Source organism: Cupressus sempervirens, chromosome 8, assembly GCF_028749045.1.
Source record: "Cupressus sempervirens isolate cs-2001-9-10 chromosome 8, ASM2874904v1, whole genome shotgun sequence".
Taxonomy (NCBI): domain Eukaryota; kingdom Viridiplantae; phylum Streptophyta; class Pinopsida; order Cupressales; family Cupressaceae; genus Cupressus; species Cupressus sempervirens.
Window position 1 is genome coordinate 535185256 of NC_143125.1, and position 27358 is coordinate 535212613.

At 35.9% G+C, this 27358-nt stretch overlaps 1 pseudogene; it reads left to right on the top strand.

Annotated features, from left to right (window-relative positions):
* Positions 1-1157: 1157 nt before the first annotated feature.
* The window catches only part of LOC149543550 (lysine-specific demethylase JMJ13-like), a 67019-nt pseudogene continuing 40818 nt past the window's right edge, over positions 1158-27358 (top strand).

The following is a 27358-nucleotide window of genomic DNA, read 5'->3' on the forward strand; positions in this document are numbered from 1 at the left end:
TGTCAAGAAATACATTACAATCTGGAATAAAACTACCTTTGGTAATATTTTTTAGAACAAAAACAAGATTATGGAGGAGCTTAAAGACATTCAAGATAGGATTCAAGATGATGGTTATGAGATGGTCTCTAGGGAAGAGGAGAGTGATAAACTAGTTGAACTTCATGATCTTATTACTAAAGAGGAAATGTTTTGGAGATAGCGTTCCCAAAAGGTTTTTCTTCAAGAAGGTGACAAGAATACCAAGTTCTTTCATATGATAACCTTGAAGCATAGGATGGCTAATAGAATCTCCAAACTTATGATGGTTGATGGTTTGATTGATAATGAAGATATCATTAAAAGGGAGGCCATGGTGTTCTTTGGTAACTTGCTGCAATGTGACCCAAACCTAAATTTAGAGAAACAACAATTGTTCCTGCATAGTATTCCTTCTTGCATCTCTAAAGCTCAAAATTTAGTCTTTACTTCCATTCCTTCTTTGGATGAGATCTCTAAGGCTGTTTTTTTATTTTGTGGGTGATAAGGCCCCTATTCTTGATGGTTTTCCCCTCATGTTCTTTCATAAATACTGGCATATCATTAGAACTGATGTTAGTAATGGTGTCAAGGAATTTTTTGGTTCAAGGAACATCCTTAGAGAGTTAAATGGGACCTTCATTGCCCTTATTCCTAAGAAGTCGAGTGCTAATAGTTTGGATCAGTTTAGGCCTATTAGTTTATGTAATTCTTTTTATAAGATTATTTCCAAAGTTATGACTCTTAGAATTCCCTCCATTCTTCTGGCTATCATTTCTAGTCAGCAAAATGGTTTCGTTCTAGGTAGATAGATCTTGGACTCCATAATATCTATTCATGAAAACATTCATTCTCTTGTGGTGTCTACGAAAGTAGGGTTTCTTCTTAAGCTTGATCTCTTTAAAAGGTATGATAGAGTTGACTGCAACTTCCTTCTTAGGGGGTTGGAAGTGTTTGGCTTTAATAAGAGATTCATGGATCGAATCTTTATGTTAATTTCTTTGGCTTCCTTTTTAGTACTTGTTAATGGTCCCCCTTCCTCCTTTCTTAAGGCTTCTAGGGGCCTTAGACAGGGAGACCCAATTTCTCCTATTATTTTTATTATCTTAGTTGAATGCTTGGGAAGATTTGTGATTAATATGGTAGTGAAAGTAGACTTTGTGGGTCTCAGCCCTTCTTCCTTTGCTCTCGTCTGCTTGCATCAACAATGTGTGGATGACTCTGTTTTCATTGGGGAGGGTTTGGTGAGAAATGCTAGGAATATTAAGAAGGCTTTGATTGACTATGGGGATGCTATTGGCCAAACCATTAAGTGGAATAAAAGTGTGATTTACTTTATCACTGTTCATGAGGCTAGAAAATCAAAGATTAAAAGGATTATTGGGTGTGAGATTGGAACCTTGCCAAGTACTTATCTGGGGTTATCTTTAGGGTTATCTCCTCCTGATAGCTTTTGAAACTCTCTAATTGATAAGATACACTTGAAACATGTTGGCTGGAAGGGATCTCTCCTAAGTTAGGCTGGGAAGGTTATTGTTTTGAAATCTATCCTTCAAAATGTACCACTCTATGCTTTAAGTGTCTTTAAAATCTTGAGAAAGTATGCACTTGCTATTGAGAAAATTTAGAAGACCTTCTTGTGGATAGGTATGGAGACTAAAAAGAGACTTCCTCGTATTGTTTTGGAGAATGTTTGTATTCCTAGGGGGAAGGGAGGGCTTGGGCTATGAAGGATTTCTACTATGAATAAACTCTTACTGGCTAAACTTCTTTGGAGATGGCATAAGGAAGAGGGGGAATGGAGGAATATCTGGGATGACAAATATAACTAGGATAACTTTGATTTTTAGCATTTTCTTTTTTCTAATATTGATCAAGGGGGATCTTGGATATGGAAGAATACTTAGAAATTTAAACACATTTTAAGGAAAGGAGTTAAATGGAAGGTTGGAAATGGTTTAAAAGTTCTTTTTTGGGAAGATATTTGGATTTTGGATTACCCCCTTTGTGAAGACCCAACATGGAATGTGTTTATGGTGCAATGCAAGAATAAGCTTGGCACTCTAGTTAGCGATTACTGGAAGGATGATTCATGGGTGAATCTTCTTAGGGTGGATCTAAATTTGGCAGAGCTTGCTAAATGCTTGAATACTTGTTGTCTGAACCATGAAGAGGATGTTCTAATTTGGAAAGTGGATCTTAGTGACATGTATTCTATTGCGTCAGCCTATGCTAACTCTTTTGAGGAACATGATGTACCTTGTTGGGCTATGGCTTCGGTGAAAGGTATCACCCCTAAAGCTAATTTTTTTTTTGGATTATTATGCAAAATAAAATATTAACTCTTGACAATCTTAAGAAGAGGGGGTTCTTCATTGGGGTTCTTCATTGTTAATCAATGTGTTATGTGTAAGAATGATGGGGAATCGGTGGATCATATTATGCTTTGTTGTTCCTTCACTAAGAAGATTTGGGATAAAATTTGGATTTTAATGAACATGGATTGGGTACCTCATGCTACCATCTAGCTATTCTTTTCTTGTTGGAAAGCTCCTTCCAAGAAACCTTTGATTACTAAATTGTGGGATTTTATCCTTCCTTATCTTTTCTGGGATATATGGAAGGAACATAATGATAGGATCTTTAGAGGGGTGGAATCCATTCCAATTTAGGTTTTCCATAAAATCAAGGTCCTTTTGCATGAAAATATCAAAATTTGTGGCATGGGATAGCAACCTTCAAATGAATGGGATGTGGGGGTGATTAATAATTGGAATATTAGGAGTTTGTTATTGAACACAAAGGGTCCTAACCCAAGGGAAAGTGCAAGATGGGTTTGTCCTTTGACTAATTGGTTTAACATTAACTTTGATGGGGCCTCAAAAGGGAACCCGAGAATCGCTAGTTATGGAGTGGTGATTAGAAATTCTAATGGTGACTTTGTTGGTGGTATGGCTATACCTTTGGGGTGTCAAACCAATCATGTTGTTGAAGCCTCTGGTGCACTTTATGGTCTTATTTATGCCAAGGATTTGAATTTGAAAAAAATTTGGATTGAAGGTGATTCCCTTAATATCATAAACTACTTAAAGAAAATTAACCCACCTTCTTGGGCCATTAGCAATATTATTTCTAAGGCACGTTATATTATAAATTCTTTCCAAAATTGTATAATATCCCATAATTATAGGGAAGCCAATGCTTTAGTTGATTGGGCTTTGAATGTGACATGTTGTAATGATCAAAAGATCATATGGGAGTCATATGACACTTTACCTGCTAATGGTCGCGAGCATGTTAAGCATGACAAATGGAAATCCCAACAAAAATCCCTTAATAATGATGTTGTCAGTGAATTATGAATTTAACTCCTTTGGAGCAAGGTGGGAAATTATTTTTAGAAATGTAGGTAGCTCACATGGATTATGAGTTTCTTCTTTCTATCCATGCCTAGGTAGTGGTGATTGCAGAATGTTTGGGGTTTTTTAATGCAAGTAAATTAGTGCATCTGTAGTAGAGATAATGGGGAAAAAGAGGAAATAAGTCAAACCACCCATATGTGTAGAATGGAAGAATAAACCAGAGGTTTGGGACATCCTTAGGTATGGAAATTTTACCAGTTACATGGAGAGACTCAAAGAAAATAACCTTGCAATCACGCACTAGTTTGTTAAATCTTGGAAGGATGATTTGATGTTGCTCGAGAATCAGAGGATGGAGGTCATGAAAGAGACCATCATGGAGGCTACTAGTTTGGATTTGGATGGGATGAATTTTTATAGGGAAAGGAAGATCTTGGCTAAGGTGATTGATGAATTTTTTGAGACTGAATAAGAAAGAAATCATCTGGTTAAGATACGTAATTCTTATTTTAACTTGGCTTCTATGTCTTGTCCGTGGTAGTTTGTGTTCTTTGTGATTATGGAATATTTGACTTTGGATGGTAGATTTGCAAAATAGTATGGTTACCACTTTGTGCTAGAAAACCATTTTTGACATGATATTAGGGTGAATTTTCCTTCCTATCTATTGCAATCTCTTTCCATCTCTACTCAAACCATCTAGCGTGACCTGATTGGTGAACATGTCTTCCATGAAGGTTTAATGGTTTTGATTATTAATGTGCTCAAATCCAAATAAATCTCAAAACTCAAAAACTTTAAAGGGGGTGATCAAGATATTAATGGGAGCATTTAGGAAAAAGGCTACAACTTTGATATGCAAGATGAGGCCGAACGAGGTTTGGTTAGCCCAAAAAAAGGTTTGGGTGGTAGCAATAAGAAAAAGAAAAAGAATGTTGAGAAAGAAGATTTTGAATAGGAGAGGGAAAGTGATTATGTTGAAGAAATTTTCAGAGAGCATATCAAAAATAGGGGAGGCAGCAAAGGAAAGGGAAAGGCATGTCATGATGAGAGGGTTTCTCTTCATTCTGATGATGAACCCCTGGCTCAACGTTTGGAAAGGAGAAGGAAGTCTATGCAGTGACAGGATAATAAAAATATCAATAAGATGAATGAGGATTCTGACTATGTTGATGATGGTGAATAGGGGTCTAAATCTGATGAGGGTGACTATGCTGGTGGTGGGCTAGGGTTTCCTAAAGGATTATTTGGTAACCCCAGCTCTATTCAAAAGGACATTGGAATCCTCAAGCATAAAATGGTGCTACTAAACAAGGAAATGGATCAATTGAGCAAAATGGCTAGAGGGGAAAGAACCTTAGGACAACACATAATGTACTCGGGCCCATTCGAAGAAGATTGAGGAAACTAGTAAGAAGGATGAGGTAAAAGTTGTTCCTGAAACCATGCATTCTCTGATGGACTAGGCTAAGAATTTGATTAATACTCCTTAGCTGGTCTTTTTTTGTACCTTAGCTAGACTTTTGTTGTCTTTTCTAGCACTATCTTCTGTGACCTCTTTTTTGTTGTCTGAGGTCTATTTCATATTGTTTTTAGTTTCTTCTCTCTGTTGTTCTTTTCTCTTGCTTACCTCTAGAACACTACCATTGTAAAGGTTTTAGGTCCTTTAAAACCTATTTTTACTTAATCAAAAAAAAATTGTTTCTATAATGAATTGGAGAAATGATCACAATTGTTCTTACATAGCATTTTGTCTCGTGTGAGCACACTTTCTTTGGCCTCACAATTTCATGAATTATCCAACATCTTTTGGTTTTCATTAAAGTTCCCATCAATGCTATCAGTGGAGTTAAGGAAGCCTTGATTCTAATTTCATTGGTTTTCTACCATATCCTTGCTAGAAATCTGATTGAAAAGCTCATTGTTGTTGAAGATCACAAAAGGAGATTTTTGTAAGAGAATATTTTCAATCATTATTTTTCCATTTATGTCAAACTTGCTATTCATAGGGATGATATTTTCTTATAAGATCCAAGCACTATCACTTAGTTGATTGATGAAGAGGATTTGATCAACAAAAGGTAACAAGAGCACCTAAAGGAAAGGTTGAGTTATGATGTTGTAATGAAGTGCAAGGATTAGTTAAGACAATGGTTAAGTAATAAATTGATGACATGCTCAAAGATATAGAGGTTGGTCACACTTAGATACATTGGAAGAAGAATTTGTAACAAGGTTGACTACAAAGCTTTAACTAAGATCATCAGTAGGTGTCGAGAAAGTTATTTCAAGCTGAGAAAATTCTTAGTAGAAGTTGAGCATCGAAAAATTTTCATTTGATGCGAAGTGATCTTCAGGTGCTGAGCATCAAGAAAAAAATAGTTGATGACAAGAAACACAGTATGTGTCGAGCACCAATATTTCAATAGTGCCAAGCTATTGCATTATTTCAAATGATGAAGATTTCCCAAATCTAAGTTGACATAGTGGTTGCATTGAATTTTGTGAATGAGTTGGAAGATAAGGATGATGATTTGTTAGCACAAAATCTTATGTAAACCATTTTTGGGTGAATTCTAAAGAATTATTCAAGAAGTTTCTAGAGGAAACAAATGTGGGTTAGATACAATGAATCCTACCTAATCCATTTGAATTGAAATTGAAAAATGAAGAATCGAGCAGAAAAAGGAACTCCAAGACTTCTATTTAAGAAGTCATAAACCAAGAAGCAAAGAGCTGATGATACTATTGCTGCTAAAGTGCCAAATCTACAAAGTGGTTAAAAGGGTATCAAGAAGGAGACATCTAGGAGAAGGAAAAGCATAGAGGCTCTACTTCAATGAGTGGTCATGAAGAGATGATTACACTGGTACATTGAGTATGGAGACTCAAGGAGACAAAGCTTGAAAGGAAAGGCAAGCTATTAAGAGTTGGAAAGATTGAAGGCCAGGCAAGGGTATGAGCTAAGAAGTGATCTGAGATCTACAAGATAAGTTGTATGTTGTAGTCAGCTCAAGATTTTCTAATATTCTCTAGCAATTTTATTAGATCTAAAAATCCTATTGACTTAGGTTGGCCTAAAAACCATTTGTAAATCCTTTAATAGGTTGGCATTCCAAGTGAATGTTCTAAAGTCCTCTAACCAGGCTCACTTCTAACAAGGTAGTTAAATCCTCTAACAAAGTCACATTTAATAGTGTGTTGTAAGCCTTTAACAAGGCAGGCCTTTCATACGGCATCACTTCTGAAGGGTGAAAATTGAGTAGCATGTTATTGGTGGTTTTTCCCAAATTGCAGTTCCACATAAATCATTGTGTCATGTGTTGATTTCTTGTGTTTTTTACTTGCATGTTGATTTACAATAACTTGCTGATTAGATAAGTTAATGCTTGGATGGATGAATGGTTGAATGATTTCACTATACTTAGTAAAAAGTTTGAATAGGACATTTGGACCTTGAATAACTAATTCAACCACCCCCCCCCCCCCACCCCGCTTGCCCTCTTAGTTATTCTAAAGAAATTCTAACAATCCTTTTGATAATTTAATTTGTAGACATGTTATTATTTTGGCTTATGTCTGGTAGGAATTTCTCTTTTAGTAATTTTCTTTAATTCCCTTGCTACTCTATCTTTGTCATTTTCTTTTCAAACATTTAGTTAAAATAGGAATTCATATAGTTGCATTGATGAGAAATTTCATTCACCATAAAACTAAAACAAAAATAAAAATAAATTATTTTTTATTGTTTTATTTTTTTTTTTTTTGTGGTTACATTTCAACAAAGTTGTGCAGAATTGGTAGATACCAAAAAAGGCCTCCTTGTGAACACTCACATTTATCTTCAATTGAGCTACCCCATAGGTTGAATAATAGCCATCTAAAACCTTGGAGTTGTTCATTGATCAACTTTTCAAGAGAGTGATTCAAGAGAATTTCTAAGGTTAGCATCATGCAAAATGATTGCTCAATAGAAATGGCATTAGGAGGGCTTTCAAACCATTCTACCCAAAAAACCAAGTTTCTCTTTGACAGTTCTATATGTTGAGAATGGATTGAAGAAGCTAATTGAAGAGGGAGATTGTTGAGAACATACAAGTATGACCAGTATTCCTCTGCCCTAAGTTATGCTAAATTTGATTATATCAAAGGTCTTGACAATACAAAGAAAATGTGAGATGCCCTAGCTTCCATCTATGGAGGAGACACCAATGTTCTTAAAGCCAAAGCTGAAAGTCTCAAAGGTAAGTTTGATGAAATGAGAATTGAAAAAGGTGAAAATATTGCTCAATATGTTGCAAGGATAAAAGAATTAGTTAATGCAATAAGAGGAGCTAATGGAAAATTAGATGATGATACTGTGTTAAGCAAATTTTTAAGAACACTACTGCCTTTTTATGTTATTAGAGTCTCTGCAATTCAAGAATGGAATGATCTATCACTTGAAGGATTAGTAAGTAGACTTACTACTTTTGAGCTATCTAACTTTGATAATTAAAAACCTAAGAGTATTGAATATTCTTTCAAAGCCAAAGTGTCATTGGAGGAACCTAATGAGAAGAAGAAAAAGAAAAAGATAAAATATGTATCTAGTAATAGTGATATAGATGAGGAGGATGTTGAATAGCTTGAAGCACTATTGGCAAGAAGATTCCACAAAGGTAAAGGCAAGTTGAAAGGTAAATTACCTATCACTTTTTTCAATTGCAATGAAGTTGGTCATATTGCTTCTAGATGTCCAGAAAAGAAAAATTATAGAGGTGATGATAGATACAAAAGTAGAAGAGATGAAGATAGCAAGGACTACAAAGACAAAGGAAAAAAGGCATGCTACATTGTTGAAGAGGAAACATGTGATGAACATGACAATAAAGCAGTATATGTTACAATGAAGGATGAATCTGATGAAGATGAGGCAACTACACTTGTGACATGTGTGAACAAGAATGACAGGTGGATCATTAACAATGGGTGTTCACATCACATGACTGGAGACAAAAGTAAGTTCATTTTCTTGAATTGTTATGATGGAAAAAGTGTAAGATTTGGTAATGATGCACCATGTTTGATAAAAGGAAAAGGTTATATCAAGCTCATAGATAATATTTTATGTGACAATTCTTACTATATTGAAGGACTTAATTATAATTTTTTGAGTGTATCACAACTAAATAATTTGGGATGTAAAGTTGAATTTGAAAACAAGGTTGCTAAGATATATGACACAAATGGGAAATTGATTGGAAAGGGTGATCAACCTATAAGTAATCTATTCTATCTTGACATAGAGGATGCTTCTTATCTTGTTGTAAAATTTGATTATGTATGATTATGGCACAAGAGGTTATGAAATGTTAATATTCATAACTTGGTTAGTATCAATAACATGAAAAAGGTTAGAGGTTTTCCTAAGTTAAAGAAGCTTGATAATGTAATGTGCAAACAATGTCAATTGGGCAAGATGACAAAGTCAAGTTTTAAGAGTAAAACTTACACTTCTAAAGGAATACTAGAGATTGTTCATGCTAACTTGTGTGGACCAATTGATGTACAAAGCTACAAAGGAGATAAGTATATTGTGCTACTTGTTGATGACTATTCTAAGATGATGACAGTTATGTTTTTGAAATAGAAAATTGATGCTTTTTAATTGTTTAAGTGGTACTTAGCAAGAGTTGAGAAGGAAATAAGTAAAAGTCTGAAGTGCTTGAGATTTGATAGAGGAGGAGCATTCACATCAAATGAATTTGAGATGTTCTATAATGGCAAAGGGATCAAAAGATAGACATTTGCACCTAGAAGCCCTCCATAATATGAGATTTTTGAAAGGAGGAACAAATTTATCATGGATTGTGCTAAAACACTCATGATGGAGAAGAATGTTGCTTGAAATAATGGAGAGAAGCTGTAAGTACAATTGTCCATACCTCGAATCATGTTCAAGTCAAGAAAGGTACTCATTCAAAAACTTTTGAACTATGGTATGGATACTCACCCAATGTAAAATACTTTAACATATTTGGAAGAAAATGTTACATTCTTAAAGATTTCATGAATGGTAAACTTGATACAAAAAGTGAAGAAGGTATATTCCTAGGCTATTCCATAAGAAGTAAAGCTTATAAGTGTTTGAATACTAACACTAACAAAATTGTGGAAAGTGCAAATGTAAATTTTGATGAATATATAGAAGTATATGAGGTTGAACCTATGAAATAACCAAAAGAATAAAAATCATTTATATAATCTTATGAATGTATTCTTTCTGAAGAAGATGTTGCAAATCAAGTTACAAATCAACAACAAGTGTCAATAATTGTGAAGTCATACACTATGAATGCTGAATTACATTTAGGAACTAAGCCACATTAAGATGGCGAGTTACAGAATGAAGTTGAGGTACATTCTAATTCTAAGATTGGTCAAAATGTTGAGTTACCTAACAGAGATGCACATAGTGATGCTAAGATTAAAATATCAAGTGAAGAAACAAGAGTTGAACCAAGACTATCCAAATATGTGAAGAGACATCATCCTACTACACAAATCATTGGAGATAAAGATGCTAGACCAATGACAAGAAATAGATTGAGAAATGATACATTTTTTTTGAGCATGAAGGAACCCAAATCAATGAGATATGAATTAGAAGATATAGACTAGAGTAAAGCCATGGAAGAATAGATTGAACAAATTGTGAAATACAAAACATTGTGTCTAGGTCCTAGACCAGAAGAGAAAAAAATTGATCGGCACCAAGTGGGTATTCAGAAACAAGCTAGATGAAAATGGTGAAGTCACAAGGAACAAAGCAAGATTAGTTTGCAAAGGATATGCACAAGAAGAAGGAATTGACTGTGGAGAAACATTTGCCCCTATTGGTAGATTGGAAGGAGTAAGAACTATACTTGCTTATTCTACATACAAAGGTTTCAAAGTTTATCAAATGGATGTTAAATCTGCATTTTTGAATAGCATATTAGAGGAAGAATTTTACATAGAACAACCATAAGGTTTTGTTGGTGTTAACAATAAAAACATGGTATGTAAATTACATGAAGCTCTATATGGTTTGAAATAAGCACCAATAGCATGGTATGAGAGACTTCATAATTATTTTGTAAAGATTGGATTTGAAAGGACTGATGATAATAGCAATCTGTACATGAAGATAGAGAAAGGAAAAGGTATATTATTATTTTATTTTTTTGTTGATGATGTCATATTTGGAGATCAAGATGCTTTATGTATTATTTTGAAAATCAGATGAAGCAAGAATTTGAAATGTCTATGTTTGGAGAGATCAAATTCTTTGTGGGTTTGCAAGTATATCAAATGAAATATGGTATATACATCACTCAATCAAAATATGTCAAAGAAATACTAAATTTTTTAGATTGGAGGATTGTGAACTAGTAAGTACATCTATGGTGATAGGACTCAAGTTTTCAAAGAATGATGATTTAGTTGAAGTGAACCAAACATTGTACAAGTCTATGATTGGAAAATTACAATATGTGGTACATAGTAGACTTGACATTGCATTATCTGTAGGGATTGTTGCAAGATTCTCTATTAACCCTAGGGATAATTATTTAATGGTTGTAAAGAGAATAATGAGATATCTGAAAGGAACATAAGAGTTTAGTCTATACTATAAGAAGAATGAGAAATTTGAATTAAGATCCTAACTAATGTTGATTGGACTGGAAACATTGATGACGAAAAGAGCACCAGTGGAGGAGCATTTTCCTTAGGCAAGAGGTTGCTTACATGGACTAGCAAGATACAAAATTGCACCTCAAAATCTATTACTGAAGTTGAATGTGTTGTTGTTGTGAATTGCACAAACATTGTATGGATCAAATAGCTACTCAAAGGAATAAATGAAGAGATCACAAAACCAATGATACTTTGTTGTGATAATACAAGTGCTATCAATATATCAAAGAATCTAGTGATGCACACAAAGACTAAGCACATTGCAATCAAGTATCACTATTTGAGAGATTTAGTTCAAGATAAAGAGGTGAAGATGGAATATGTTAACACAAATGAGTAAATTTTTGATATCTTCACAAATGCATTACCTAAGGATGCTCATGAGTATCTAAGATGTAAACTAGGGGTGATATCTATCAAAGGTTAACTAAGTAACAAGAGGAGTGCCCTTCATCAAACAAGCTAATGTTCATATGTTACAAATTGATGTAGAGGATCTTACTTTAGGAGCTGCCTAAAGTAATAAAAATGTTGAAACTTCAAATTAGTCACAAGCAAGGTGATAGAGGGAGAAACTAAAGAAATTGAAAAGCTTATATTTACATAATTACAGATGATAAGTCTTTGGTATTTTTGTCAAAGAGGGAGATAATATTGTTGATCAACAGTATGATTACTAATCAAGAGAGATAATTACTAAGGGAGATAATTGATGATATTGCTTATTAGAGAAAAACACAAGCATAATGAGGGAGATAGAGAAATACAAGAAAGAGGGAGAAATCCTAATATCTACCTAGTAAGAGGGAGATATAGTAAAAAGGAAGATATAAGATGAAACTCAGAGGGAGTTATAAAGAGTTTTGTACCTATTCAAAAGATGGAAGTTGCTGATAGAGGGAGAGATTTGAATACAGGGAATTATTTTCTTTTTGGTATTGTCTTACTGATTTAACCTAGTTAGTTTGGTTGAACAAGGTGTTTACCATTTGGTTGATTTGGTTGATCAATTTGGTTTGCCATTAATGCCAAAGAGGGATATTGTTGAGAATGGATTGAAGAAGCTAATCAAAGAGGGCAATTGTAAAGGGAGATTTTTGAGAACATACAAGTGATGTAGGAGCATACTAGGTGTAAGGGAAATCTTGCATCACCCAAAAATATTTTATTTTCAGACATTTTTTTTTAATAAAGACTAGTAGACAGGGTGGTTACTATTTATGGGAACTTACTATTTTTAGTAAGTTTTTCATATGAGCTCAGAATGTTCTCGTTTTCTATAGGAATATTCATTATAGAGTTGTAATCCCACCATAAAAATCTCATTTCTCAAGCATTAGTATCAGAGAAGTTATTGTAGATTTTTGGTGGAAAATTTTGTAGAAAAATCTTCAGGCTCATCGTTTGAGGCCTTAGAGTGCCCGGATGAGGTCTAAAAACTTGATAGAATGGTGCTAGCACAATTCCTACCCTATAGATCCAGAGCTAGTGTTTCTGAAAAGTGGTTATAATAGCTAATCAGAGCAACGGTTTGTGAGTTATGGATTCGAAAGTTGGGCTACCAAAATTTCTAAAATAATTTGCTAAAGATGTATTCGGCTGACTCTATGTGTATTGTTAGGGTCTGTTAGCCCTAGGTATTAAGTTTAGGCATCTAGAACCTTCCCGGGTGGCATAAAACTGCCTATTAAGAAAGGCTCAAAGATTGTCTAAGACAACTTTGGGTGATAGTTTGCAGCACTGTCTTGCAGATTACTGTAATGAAGGTGCCCATTTGGGTTAGCATATTGTAATTGAGAATTTTGTAATTCCACATTTGTGGCAATAATAAGAAGTTCATATTTTTTTCTCGCATTTGTTGTTGTTTCTTTGTTTCTATTATGAGTTTATGGTATTAAGCTGAGTCCCTTACATCAAGTGGTTTCAAAGCCAAATTTCTTGACCATGTGGATAGATCACTGACTGTGAGGTAGTTTACACCAGGACTATGGTTTGGGTTGAGTGTGTAGACAAATCACCAATTGTGAGGCATTTTGCACTAGGGTTTCAGCAAAAGTGCAAAAATGCCTCCACAAAGAGAGTGTGGTAGAAGAGTTGTAGGTGTTACACTTAAGGATTTTCAAGCCCTCCAAAGACAAATGCAAGCATTGGAAGAAAAAATGTGTAAAGGAATGAATCTTCCCATAAGAGATGAAAGCAAGGATCAGGATGAAGTAGAAGAGAATGTCAAAGCAGAGGTAGTTCTAAACCTAGAGGAAGAGAGGCTTTTTAGGGCCATCTCCAAGTTTTAAAAAAGACCTAAGTTTGAGGTTCCCACATTTTTGGGAAATCTTAACCTAGAAGAGTTGATTGATTAGATCAATGAACTAGAGTACTTTGAATATGAAGATATTGAGGGTCTGAATACGGTCAAGCTTGTGAAGGAAAACCTGAAGGGACATGCAAAGATCTAGTGGCAAGAGGTTCAGTTGGAATGAAATAGAAAAAGAAAGGAAAAAATTACCAAATGGGATTAGATGATAGCTAAAATGAAGCAATAATTCATTCCTATAGATTATGAGCTTGATCTATTGAAGAAGATACAAGGAATGAAGCAAGCAAGAAAATCTATTGAAGAGTATACTAAGGAGTTCTACTGAGTTCTCATTAGAACCAACCATGCAAAAGCTAATAAGGAGAAAGTTTCTCATTATCTTAATGGGTTAAGACCCAGCATTCAAGATGAGCTGAGTTTGGTTCAGATGAATAGTATTAAGGAGGCATACCAATTTTCCCTTAAGAGTTGAGGAAAAATTGAGCAAGAAGTTTGACAATAAGAATAGTGGAAGAGGTCATGGTGGAAGATCTAGCGGACAATCTTATGGAGGCCATAATGATGTTTAGAAGAATAGGGATGAGGTTAGAAGTAGCAACCAGAACCAAAGGGGAAACAATTCCAATCATTTCCATGATCAGAACAATAGAGATTAGAGAGGAAGAGGTAGAGGACAAGGATATGGAAGAGGAGGTGATGGGGACACAACCCAAGAACATAATAGACACAACAGAAAAGGGAAATTGTATTAACTGAGAAAATAAGCTAGTACAAACAGTATAGAGAAAATCAACTTCAAAACATGCCCTAAGGGCTTACAATAGCATAAATCTAGAGATAATTTCTCCTTTTAGTACCTCCTCTCAAACTCCACTCCGAACTGCCTTTTACAATGCCAGAAATGTCCTTAAATAGACCCCGAAGGGCTAAGGACTAGGAGTACATTCTAGAAAGTGCTAGTAGGCATCCACTGACCAAATAGAAGGTTCCAGAAGTTGCGTTAGAAGTTGGTGCAAATTTAGAAGAATCTAGAAATGGTAACCAAACTTTCGGGAGGCATAACTTTTGAACCGTAGCTCTGATTAACGAACCGTTTACATTTTTGAAAAGATCTCAAAGCGCTCTATAGCCCTATGGACCAGCTTTTCTTGTCCCCCATTTTTTGGCCCTTTTTGAGGTCATTTAATGCCCCTAACCTAACTTTGAAGCATTCTTAGGAGGTCTCCAAAACCCAAAAAACTGCAATAACTTTCAAATCGTGGGGCCTTTTGACCTGATTCTTTTTTTGGAATGCTCTAAATCACAATTACATTCATCTAGCCAATTCACACCTTCTAGGTCACCAAAATGATGGCCAAATTGCATGCTCCTATTTTTTCAAGATTTTCTAGCACACTGATAGTTGAACTGTGAGAGTTGGAACCTTTATTTGGCCCAAATGGGTATCCAAAAATGAAAAGACATGAAATAGAAACTAAGTATAAGTACATTTTTTTGGGTGACACAGGATTGCCGTATACCTATGGATGCTCCTGCATCAGACACCCAGGGTAGATTGAAAAGTGACCCTGTCACTTTATGAATGGTAGAGGAAATCCCAAATGGGAAACCTCAACTACTGAAATCCAAGTTGATTCCTCGATCAGTCATCCTTTCTATTTGACCAAATACCCTTCATACTATCTGTTTCTGGTACTCCTACCCACACGATGATCTAGAATGTCTTCTATCTCCTCCTTCTTAGAAGCAGGAATTGGACATGGCTCTAACACTGGCTCCTCATCTGCACCATCATCATGATACTTTGTTAAATCTGCAATGTTGAAAATGGGAGAAATGTGAATACCATCTGGCAGCTCCACTTCATATGCATTTCCTGAGTCATGTTTCTTCAAAATTTTGCAGGGGCCAAATTTCTTCATTTTTAGCTTGTTGTAAGTACCGGCTGGAAATCTTTATTTTCGTAAGTGCACCATGACTAGATCCCCTACTTGGAATTCCTTATGTCTTCTCCTTTGATCAGCCCTACCTTTATACTCTTGATTCATCTTGGTAATGTGTGCTTGAACCTCCTCATGTAGACGCTTGATATGTTCAGCAAATTCCTCAGCTTCAGCACATGTCCTCTCCCCTTGTTCTATCTTCCTCAGCTCTGGTGCAGTCCTTGGGCTATTCACATATACAATTTGGAATGGTGATTTTCCAGTACTCCTATTTATAGAGTTATTGTAAGAAAACTCTGCTTGTAGTAGAATCAAATCCCATCCCTTGGGCTTATCCCCAACTAAACATCTCAGCAAATTGCCCAGACTTCTGATTACCACTTCTGTTTGGCCGTCAGTTTGTGGGTGATGCGTGGAACTGAATTTCAAGTCTGTTCTCAACTTTTTCCACAATGTCCTCGAGAAATAGCCCACAAATTTAGTATCTCTATCAAAAACTATACTCCTTGGAAGACCATGTAGTCTTACCACCTCTTTGAAAAACAAGTCTGCAATATGGACAGCATCATGAGTTTTGTGGCACAGAATGAAATGTGCCATTTTGGAGAACCTATCAACCACCATGAATACTGAGTCATTACCCCTTTGTGTCCTCGAAAATCCAAGAACAAAATCCATACTTATGTCCTCCCATGGCCTTGATGGAATAGGCAATGGCTGATATAGGCCAGTATTGTGACTAAACCTCTTGGCAACTTGACAAACTTCTTCACATCTTGTGAAATTTGAGGCCAAAAATAATGTTCTCTAAGAATGGAAATGGTCTTATCTTGATCAAAATGTCCCGCCATCCCTCTACTGTGTTTCTCCTTAATTAGATTTTCCCTCATGGAACTCCTTGGAATGCACAATTGACTACCTTTGAACAACATACCATCTTGAATCAAATAGTCCAACCACTAGGTTCTATCTACAGCAACAGGTTCTTTACAAGCTTTCCAGGCTTCAGCAAAATCAAGATCCTTAGGGTACAAATTCTTGAGTTCATCAAACCCAACTACTTCAACTTGCATTACTGTAAGCAACAACTGTCTCCTACTTAGTGCATCTGCAACCCTATTAGATTTTCCACTTCTATGCTTCAACACAAATGTATAACTCTGCAAGAACTCTACCCACTTCATATGCCTCTGATTCAATTTACCTTGGCTATTTAGGTACTATAATGCCTGATGATCAGTATACAAAACAAATTCCTTTGGCAATAAATAATGCCTCCATTTCTTTAAGGCTTGAACTATTGCATAGAACTCTTGATCATAAATAGAATACTTCTTCTTTGCATCATTCAAATTTTCACTAAAATATGCAATAGGCTTACCTTCTTGGCTTAATACAGCCCCAATAGCGCTACCACTAGCATCACAATCCACCTAGAACACTTTTCTAAAATTTGGAAGTGCCAACACAGGTTGTTCTGTTACCTTCTTCTTCAGCAATCCAAAACTTCTCGCAGCTGATGTAGTCCATTTGAACTCTTTTCTATCCCCTCTTATTGTATCAGTTAGGGGTGCACATATGCCACTGAAATTCTTAATAAACTTCTTATGAAAACTAACCAAACCATGAAATGATCTTACCTCAGTAGAAAACCTCGGAGTAGGCCATTCCAAGATGGCTTTTACCTTCTCTGGATCCATTTTGAGACCTTCAGGTGATATAACAAACTCCAAATAGACTAACTCCCTTTTTGCAAAGTTACACTTCTTCAAATTAATTAATAGTTTCTCTTCCCTTAGCCTTTCAAGGACACTACGAATATGCAATAAATGTTCTTCCAAAGTCTTGCTAAAAATTAAAATATCATCCAAATAGACAATAACAAATTTTCCCAAGAACTTCCTAAGTACCTCATTCATGAGCCACATGAAGGTGCTTGGGGCGTTTGTCAGTCCAAAGGGCATGACTATCCACTCATAAAGACCCTCCTTGGTCTTGAAGGCTATTTTCCACTCATCTCCTTCTCGAATCCATATCTGGTGATAACCACTCTTCAAATCTATCTTTGTGAAGTACTGAGCTCTACTCAAGCAGTCCATAATATCATCCATCCTTGGCAAAGGAAACTGGTACTTGATGGTGATCCTATTTATAGCTCAAGAATCTGTACACATCCTCCACTCTCCATCCTTCTTTGGTGTGAGTACTGCAGGTACTGCACATGGAATCAGGCTCTCTTGAATCAAGCCCTTCCTCAATAACTCTTGAACCTATCTATTTAGCTCCTTTGTTTTATTAGGAGTCATCTTGTGAGCAGCCTTGTTAGGAAAACTAGCTCCTGGAATCAGATCTATCTGATGACTAATTTGCCTTACTGGTGGCAATCCATCTAGAACATTATCAGAGATAATATCTCCAAACTCCCCTAGTAAATCTGAAACTTCAAGTGTCATTTCACTACTACCTACTTTATCTTTCCTAGGAATCAAAGCATAGCACATATGCTGATGTTTCATGCCATCTAAAAACTTCCTTTCATCAACAAGACAAATCCTAGCACTGCTACATACCTTTTCCCCTTCCTTTTTCATGGGCTTCAATTTGTGGTGAACTCGATCCTTTGTCAGAGAGTATGTGTTTGCATGTCCATCATGTACTGCATGTCTATCAAACTGCCATGGTCTACCCAACAATAGATGGAAAACATCCATCGAAATAACATCATAGAGAACTTCATCATGGTAACTCCCAATTTTGAATTTTACTAAACATTGTTCACTTACCAGGACCTTATGATCATCTTTTACCCAAGCAATCTGATAGGGCTAGGGATGTTTCTCCCTCTTCAGCTTCAGCTTAGAGACCATCTCTTTTGATACCAAGTTATCAATGCTACCACCATCAATGATCACGTCACAACATTTATCCTCACACTTGCATCTGGTACGGAACAAACTCTTGCATTGTCCTAGTTCAATCTCACCACTTAGTAGGATTCTTTCATTTACCAAGGTCTCTCCTCTTTCTGCGTCCTCTAAATGTGATGATTGTGCATCCTCATCCACATGAGCAACCCTAGCTTGGCCCTCGGCTCTCCTATCTATCCTTCCTTATCATTGAGGGCATTCAAAGGCACGATGACCTTCTTCATTGCAATGGAAATAGGTACCATGAAAGCCTCCTCTTCCTTGTCCACATCCTCTACCTCTTCCTCTCTAATTTCCAAAGTCTTGATCATGGGAGCGATTGAAACCCTCATTCCTCTAGTTCCTACTAGTACCCACATCTTCATTTTTCTTTTGGGTTTCATTGCGGCCTCCAGATGATCTACCGCTTCCCCTTCCTCCTTGACCATGCCCTCTTTGTCTTCCTTCAAACCTTTTATTCAGCTTCTCTTCAACTTGTAGGGAAAACTGGTATGCCTCTTCAACGCTGGTCATTCTTACCAAACTTAATTCCTCCTGGATGCTAGGTCGCAACCCATTGATATAACGAGCAACCTTCTCCTTATTTTCTTTTGCATGTCCCACTCTAATCAAGAGTCAGTAAAATTCCTCTGTATATTCTTGGATTGATCTTCCTACTTGCTTTAACCCATGCATCTTCTTAAACAAATCAAGCTCATAGTCCACAAGAATTAACTACTTCTTCAATTTGTCCACCATGCGATCCCATCTTGTGATCTTCTCCTTTCATCTTCTGTTTCTTTCCAATTGGACCTCTTGCCACCAAATTTTGGCATGGCCTTTCAGTTTGGCCTTTGCAAACTTAACCCTATCTGGGTCCCTGATATCCTCATACTCAAAGTATTCTTCCAGTTCATTGATCCAATCGATCAACTCATCTGGTTTCAGATTTCTTGAAAATACACCCACTTCAATTGTGGGTCTTTTCCCAAACTTAGTAATGGTCCTAAAAATCTGTTCCTCTGCATGATTCAGAACTTCCCCATCAAATTCCCCTTCTGGTCCAATTACTTCTTCTTCATTGTCGTCCTCACTGTCGTCACCTGCGGCAACATTTGCTCCTCTATGGAGCTCCTCTTGCAATGCCTGTACCTGCCTTTGGAGGGCTCTAACCTCCTTAGGATTAATAGATCTAGCCCTTCCACCACACTCTCTTCATGGAGGCATCTTCTAACTCAAACCCATAACCACATAGTCCTAGTGCAAACTGCCTCACAGTTGGTGCTCTGTCTACACACTCAAGAAAACCTTCTCTGATACCACTTGATGGGGACACAACCCAAGAACAGAATAGACACAACAGAAAAGGGAAATTGTATTAACTGAGAAAATAAGCTAGTACAAACAGTATAGAGAAAATCAACTTCAAAACATGCCCTAAGGGCTTACAATAGCATAAATCTAGAGATAATTTCTCCTTTTAGTACCTCCTCTCAAACTCCACTCTGAGCTGCCTTTTACATTGCCAAAAATCTCCTTAAATAGACCTCGAAGGTTTAAGGACTAGGAGTACATTCAAAAAAGTGTTAGTAGGCATCCACCTACCAAATAGAAGGTTCCAGAAGCTGTGTTAGAAGTCGGTGCAAATTTAGAAGAATCCAAAAATGGTAACCGAACTTCTGAGAGGCATAACTTTTGAACCGTAGCTCTAATTGACGAACCATTTACATTTTCGAAAAGCTCTCAAAGCGCTCTATAGCCCTATGGACCATTTTCACTCATCCCCCATTTTTTGGCCCTTTTCGAGGTCATTTAATGCCCCTAACCTGACTTTGAAGCATTCTTAGGAGGTCTCCAAAACCCAAAAAATTGCAATAACTTTCAAACCGTGGGGCCTTTTGACCTGATTCTTTTTCTGGAATGCTCTAAATCACAATTACATTCATTTGGCCAATTGACACCTTCTAGGTCACCAAAATGATGGCCAAATTGCATGCTCCTATTTTTTTGAAATTTTCTAGCACACTGATAGTTGAACTGTGAGAGTTGGAACCTTTATTTGACCCAAATGGGTATCCAAAAATGAAAAGACATGAAACAGAAACTAAGTCTAAGTACATTTTTTTGGGTAACACAGGATTGCCCTTATACCTCTGGATGCTCTTGCATTAGGAGGCTTCCATGGAAAATGTTTTCACTATAGGAAAGAAAGGAATAGAGCATTTGAATGTACCCACTACCAAGGAAGGACCAATCGAAGAATAAAAGGTCAGGCGAGATTTATACATGTTAATGAAGATGCTAGATCCTCACATTCTAAAGATGCTAAAAGAGGAGAAGTCCTAGTTAACAGAAGAGTCCTGTTAAGTGGTGAAAATGAACCTAATCAAAGAAGGAGTTTGTTTCAAACAAGGTGCAGATGTGAAGATAAGTGTTGTGATGTGATCATTGATGGTGGAAGTACTAACAATGTATTGTCAGAAATGATGGTCACCAAGTTGAAGTTGAAGAGATAGAAATACCCACATCCATACCATATTGCTTGGGTTCAAGATGACCAAAAGGTTATGGTCAATGAGCAGTGCTCAGTGAAGTTCAAGATTTGGAGCTACCAGAATGAGGTACTATGTGATATCATACCTATGGACATATGTCATATTTTTTTGGGTAGGTCGTGGCAGTTTGACAAGCATGTTGTACATGATGGGAAAGAAAATACCTACACTCTAATTAAGGATGGAGTGAAACGTAAGTTGAAGTCATTGAAGGATAAAGAAGAAAAGGTATGTAGTGCTACCATAATATGTTTTGTTGATGGAAATGAGTTTCTTAAAGGTATGAAACATGAGCATATGTGTTTTACTATAATTCTTAAAGATAGTAAAGAAGAAGTAGAGGAGGTACCTACAACAGTTGCAGATATGTTGGAAGAGTTTTCATATATTGTATCAGATAATGTACCTGATGGATTGCCCCCAGTGAGGAAGATCAATCACTAGATAGATTTGGTTCTAGGAGGTAGTTTTTCAAACAAGGTAGTGCATAGAATGACACCGACAAAAGGTGAAGAGTTGCAGAGGAAAGTTCATGAGTTTTTATAGAAGGGGTTGATTTGAGAGAGTCTGAGTCCATGTGTTGTACTAGCAATGTTAGCACCAAAGAAGAATGGAGAATGGAGGATGTGCATAGATTCTCATGCTATCAGCAAGATCACCATCAAGTATAGATTTCCTTTGCCAAGGATGGATGATATTATGGACTATTTGAGTGGAGCTCAATATTTCACAAAGATTGATTTAAAGAGTGGGTACCATCAAATTCATATCAGAGAAGGTGATGAGTGGAAGACTACTTTCAAGACAAGGGAGGATTATATGAGTGGTTAGTCATGCCTTTTGGGCTAACCAATGCACTAAGCACTTTCATGAGGCTCATGAATGAGGTACCAAAGGATTTTCTAGGTAAGTTTTTCACTGTTTACCTAGATGATATATTGATCTTTAGTAAGACATTGAAGGAGCATTTGATTCATATTTGCAAGGTGTTTGAAAAGTTGAGGGAAGAACAGTTGTTGATAAACTTGAAGAAGTGCAGTTTTGTAAAGGAGTTAGTGCACTCAGGATTTGTAGTCTCAAGAGAAGGTCTAAAAATGGACCCAGAGAAAGTGAAGGCTATTCTTGAATGGCCTACTCCGAGGAGTGTGACAGAGGTAAGATCTTTTCATGGAATCACTACATTTTATAGAAAGTTCATACGAAGTTTTAGTAGTATTTGTTGACCCTTGACTAAAAAAATGATAGGAGATAGGAAAGAGTTTAAGTGGATTGAAGGAGTAGATAAGAGTTTTAATTTGTTGAAATAGAAAGTTATTGACCAACCTATTTTAGCATTTCCTGATTTTAACAAGGTGTTTCAAGTAGACTATGATGCCAATGGTACTACAATAGGAGGTTTTTTGAGCCAAGAAGGTAGACCTATTGCTTATTTTAGTGAGAAGTTAAATGATGCAAAAAGAAAATATTATGTTTATGATCAAGAATTTTATGCCATAGTTCAAGCATTGAACAAGTGGAGACACTATCTTCTTCCTAAGGTTTTTGTTTTGTATACTAATCATCAAGCTTTGCAATATTTGAATACTCAAGGAAAATTGAATCAAAGGCATTTAAAGTGGGTTGAGTTTTTGCAAAGTTATACATTTTTTTTGAAAGATAGAAGTGGGAAGTCTAACAAAGTTGCAGATGCTTTTAGTAGAAGACAAATTTTGCTAGCAGAAATGCAAATAGAGGTGGTTGGGTTCAAGGAACTTAGTACATTGTATCTAGATGATCTTGATTTTGGTGAAGCATGGAAGGCTTGTACAGAACCTGTTACACTTGACATGACAAAGTGGTTGGACTTTATGTTCTAATAAAATATGTTGTTCAAAGGAAGCCAATTGTGCATTCCAAGAAGTTCAATGAGAGAGAACCTCATCAAGGAGAAGCATAGTGGGGGATTGGTTGGACATTTTGGCAAATATTAAAATATAGCTTTGGTTTTTGAAAATTATTATTAACCACAATTATAGCAAGATTTGATGAAGTTTGTACAAATTTGTCCAGTATGTCAAATGGAAAAAGGAGTGAAGTAGAATACAGGGTTGTATCAGCCATTACCTGTACCAAAGAAGCTATGGGAGGATGTCAGCATGGATTTCATTCTTGGATTACTGAGGACACAGTGTGGGCATGATTCTATTTTTTTGGTGGTTGATAGGTTTTTTAAGATGGCATGTATTTTATTCCTTGTAAGAGGACTAGTGATGTTGTTCATGTAGCAGAGTTATTTTTCAGAGAAGTGGTGAGATTGCATGGTCTACCAAAGAGTATAGTTTTAGATAGAGATATCAAATTTGTTGGGTATTTCTAGTGTACATTGTGGGAAAAGTTGAAGATAAATTTGAAGTTTAGCTCATCGCATCATCCATAGATTGATGGGCAGATAGAAGTTGTGAATCGTGGTTTGGAAAACTTGCTAAAATGCTTCGTTGGAGATAAACCAAAAGGATGAGATATGATTTTACCATAGGTAGAATTTGCATATAATAATTCTATCAATAGGAGTATTGGTAAATCACCATTCCAAATTATATATGGGAGTAGTCCTATAAATGTTTCTAGATTGAGGTAGTTGGACAAGGGAGAGATAAGGAGTGCTGAAGCAAAAGATTTTATTGAACATTTGAAGAACATCCATGAAGAGGTGAGGAAGCACATCATAAAGATGAAAACACAATATAAGGCTAAGGCAGAAGTGAAAAGGAGATATAAGGAATTTTAGATTGGAGATGAAGTCATGGTTCATTTGAGAAAAGAGCATTTTTGAGTAGGTACATATAATAAGTTGAAGATGAAAAAGTTTGAACCATGCAAGATAGTGAAGAGGCATGATTTTGGAAATGCGTATGAAGTCGAGTTTCTTGCTAAATTGAATATTTCACTTGTATTTAATAGTTTAGATTTGAAAGAGTATTATGAAGGAGGAGTGTAGTGGAGCATTCTAGCAGCTAGTTTAGCTACCGAGGAGATTGAGGAGATACTAGACAGTCGTATTGGAAAAAGTACTATAAACAGAACTTATGAGGAATATCTGGTCAAATAGAAAGGAAGCCTAGTTGAGGATTCATCATGGCTACCAAGGAGGAGGTCAACCATCTTGATTTTCCTCTAAACACCTGAGACATGATGAGGTCACTTCTCAAAATACCTTGGGTGTTTGATGCAGGAGCATCCTAGGTGTAAGGCCAATCTTGCATCACCCAAAAAAAAAAAATTCAGCCTTTCTTTTAAAATTAGGACTAGTAGACAAGGTGATTACTAATTATGGGAACTTACTATTTTTAGTAAGTTTTTCATACAAGCTCACAATATTCTCATTTTCTACAAGAAGGTTCATTTTAGAGTTGTAAGCCTACCATAAAAATCATAAAAATCTCATTGCTCAAGCATTAGTATTAGAGAAGTTATTACAAATTTTTAGTGCAAAAATTTGTAGGAAAATCTTTTGGCTCACCATTGGAAGCCTTAGAGTGCCTGGATGAGGTCCAAAAACTTAATGGAAGGGTGCTAGCGCAGTTTTGAGTCTATAGATCATGAGTTGGCTTTTCCAAAAATTGGTTATAATAGCCAGTCAGAGCAAGGGTTCATGAGTTATGCCCTTCGAAAGTTGGGCTACCAAAATTTCTAAAATAATTTGTCAAAGATGTATTTGGCTGACTCTATGTATTGTTAGGGTCTATCAACCCTAGGTATTAAGTTTAAGCATCTAGAACCTTCTTGGGTGGCATAAAACTACCTATTTAAGAAAGGCTTGAAGATTATCTAGGACAACTTTGGGTGATAATTCACAGCACTATCTTGTAGATTATTGTAATGAACTCACCCATTTAGGTTAACATATTTTAATTGAGAATTCTATAATTCCACATTTGCGACAACAATAAGAAGTGCATATTTTGTTCTCACATTTGCTATTGTTTCTTTGTTTTTGTTATGAGTTTATGGTATTAAGGGGAGTCCCTGGTATCAATAAGTATGACCAGTATGCTTCAATCAATATTTTGTCACTGATATCAAACCTATTATCTGATTGTAAGACAATTGCTTATAAGATTTAAGTGCTATCATTTAGATGATTGATGAAGAGGATTCGATCAAAAGATATAACAATAGCACCTAGAGGAAAGGTTGAGTTATGATTATGTAATGAAGTACAAGAATCAATTAAGATAGTGATGACATGATGTATTGATAACCTACTTAAGGTTACAAAGGCTGGTTATAGTAAGATAGTTTAGAAGAACAAGTTACACAAAGTTTTTCTACCAAGCTTGACTGAGTGGATAGTAGGTGCCGAGAAAAGTCAGTGCAAGCTAAGTAGAAAATTAGTTGAAGCCAAGTAAAAGTTCATTCTAGTGTATGCCAAGCATTTTAGTGGATGCCAAGTATAATTTAGTTGATTTCAAGAACTAGTAAACTTTAGTTCATGCCGAATAATTTCACAAAGGATGTCGAGAAATGTAGTATGTGTTGAGCATTAGAAGCAAGATAATGCTAAGCTGCTACATTATTTAAAAGATCATGAATTTGATGAATCTAAGCTAATAAGTTTTTTTCTTTTGGAGTTTGTGAGTTAGGCAAAAGATAAGGATGATGAGCTGGCGGTACAAACTTCAAGGTAAACCATTTTGAGGAAAATTCAAAGTGGATTCTAGGAGAAGTTTCTAGAAGAGATATGGAAAATGGGATAGATACATTGTATCCTACCTAATCCATCCTAACCCTAAATTGGATGGTGGAGAATGAGTGGCAAAATTTCTTAATTTCCTATTTATAGGAATGGCTAGTCATGAATCAAAGATGTCATGTGTGAGAATCTAAGAAAGACAAGGAGTCAACAGTTTTGCTTCATCAAGTGACCTAAGAGAAGAGTCTACATTGGCATGTTAAGAAAGAAGGCTTAAGGAGATGAATTCTTGAAGGGTAAACAAGATATCAGAGCTTAAAAAGTATGAAGGCTAGGTAGAATTGAGGACTAAATAGTGATTTTTAATCTGCATATAAAGTTGTAAGTTGTATCAGATCAAGCCTAACTATTACTCTCTAACAACTGTATCAATCTAGGGTAAATACTTTGGATTAAGGTTGACCTAACAATTATTTGTAAATCCTTTAACTGAGTGACATTCCAAGTGAATGGTCTAAAGTCCTTTAACAAGGCTCACTTCTAACAGGGTGATTGAAATCCTCTAACAGGGTCACATTTAATAGTGTTTATTTTAAGCTTTAACAACATAGATTTAGCAATAAAACATGGTCCTTTGTCCATTCCCATATACATTGGGAGAGGTTGTATTTAATTGTTACATGAATATGCCATCAAGATCTATTCTAAACTAGGAAATTTTAAAAAAATTATTCTTAGATCAATTCAAAATATTCATTAATCTGACCATGATACACCACTAGTTCATATCTATCAAGAGAGATCCAACAGAGACCATCTCATATTTTAATTATCATTTTCCCATGGCATACTACAAGTTGGAAACCCCTTACACCATACTAGTGGTGGTTGTAATTCAAATCTATCAAAACTCTATGGACCACCTCACTACTATTTTCCTAAGAAGGTTTCCTACTAAAGATAGTGATACACTAGAAAAGGTCTTCAAAGAAGCAGTCACCTTTAGTAAATAGGATAACCCTAATCGAGGGGGTATGATGGTTCCAACTCATGCTAGTATGATAGCACCACTATACCATGTTGGAGTGCAATTGATATCTAGTTAATTGATTTTATTAACTCTAATCACATTACAATAGGCATCAGCTACCCTAGCTCCAACCATAACCTACCTAGGATATGAATTTCCAAAATCTTCCTTCTTTGCGTAAAAGGTCACACCATCCACTGAGGCAACAAACAATGTCACAAATGAGCTAGATAAAATGAAAAGGACCATGTCTCAAATAACCAATGAGCTAACCCATATGAGGTTGTCACAAGGGTAGAATAACAATTTCCAAAGAGCTAATGTAGCCCCCTACAACAATAGCTTGGTCAAAATTACAACAAGAATTTATGCAGAAATAATACTACAAGGAAGAATTTTAACCTGCCAGATTGTAACAATAGTTTTTAGAGATAGAATAGACAATGGAATACTCATCCAAACAATGGAATACTCATCCAAACAATGGAATTATCCCTACAAACAATAATAACAATTCTCAATTCATCGACATTAGTCAACTAGACACTAGTCAAAGTATATCCAATGATGGAAACTCATTTTTCATTAGAAATCAAGAAATGAACTAGAATTTGCATTGCACTAATAACAATTCCCCTATTTAGTTCAAAGACATGTTACTAGAATCTTATGATTCTCCATAGAACACTGAAATAGGAGACCCAGTCAATAAAGAATGTGTCTTTCCATTCAACCAAGAACCAGACCTTGAACCAATAGAGATGTTCACTTTTTGGAATGATAACTAGAATACTTACAAGTTACACAATTGAAGGGAACCCATGACTAATGGAATT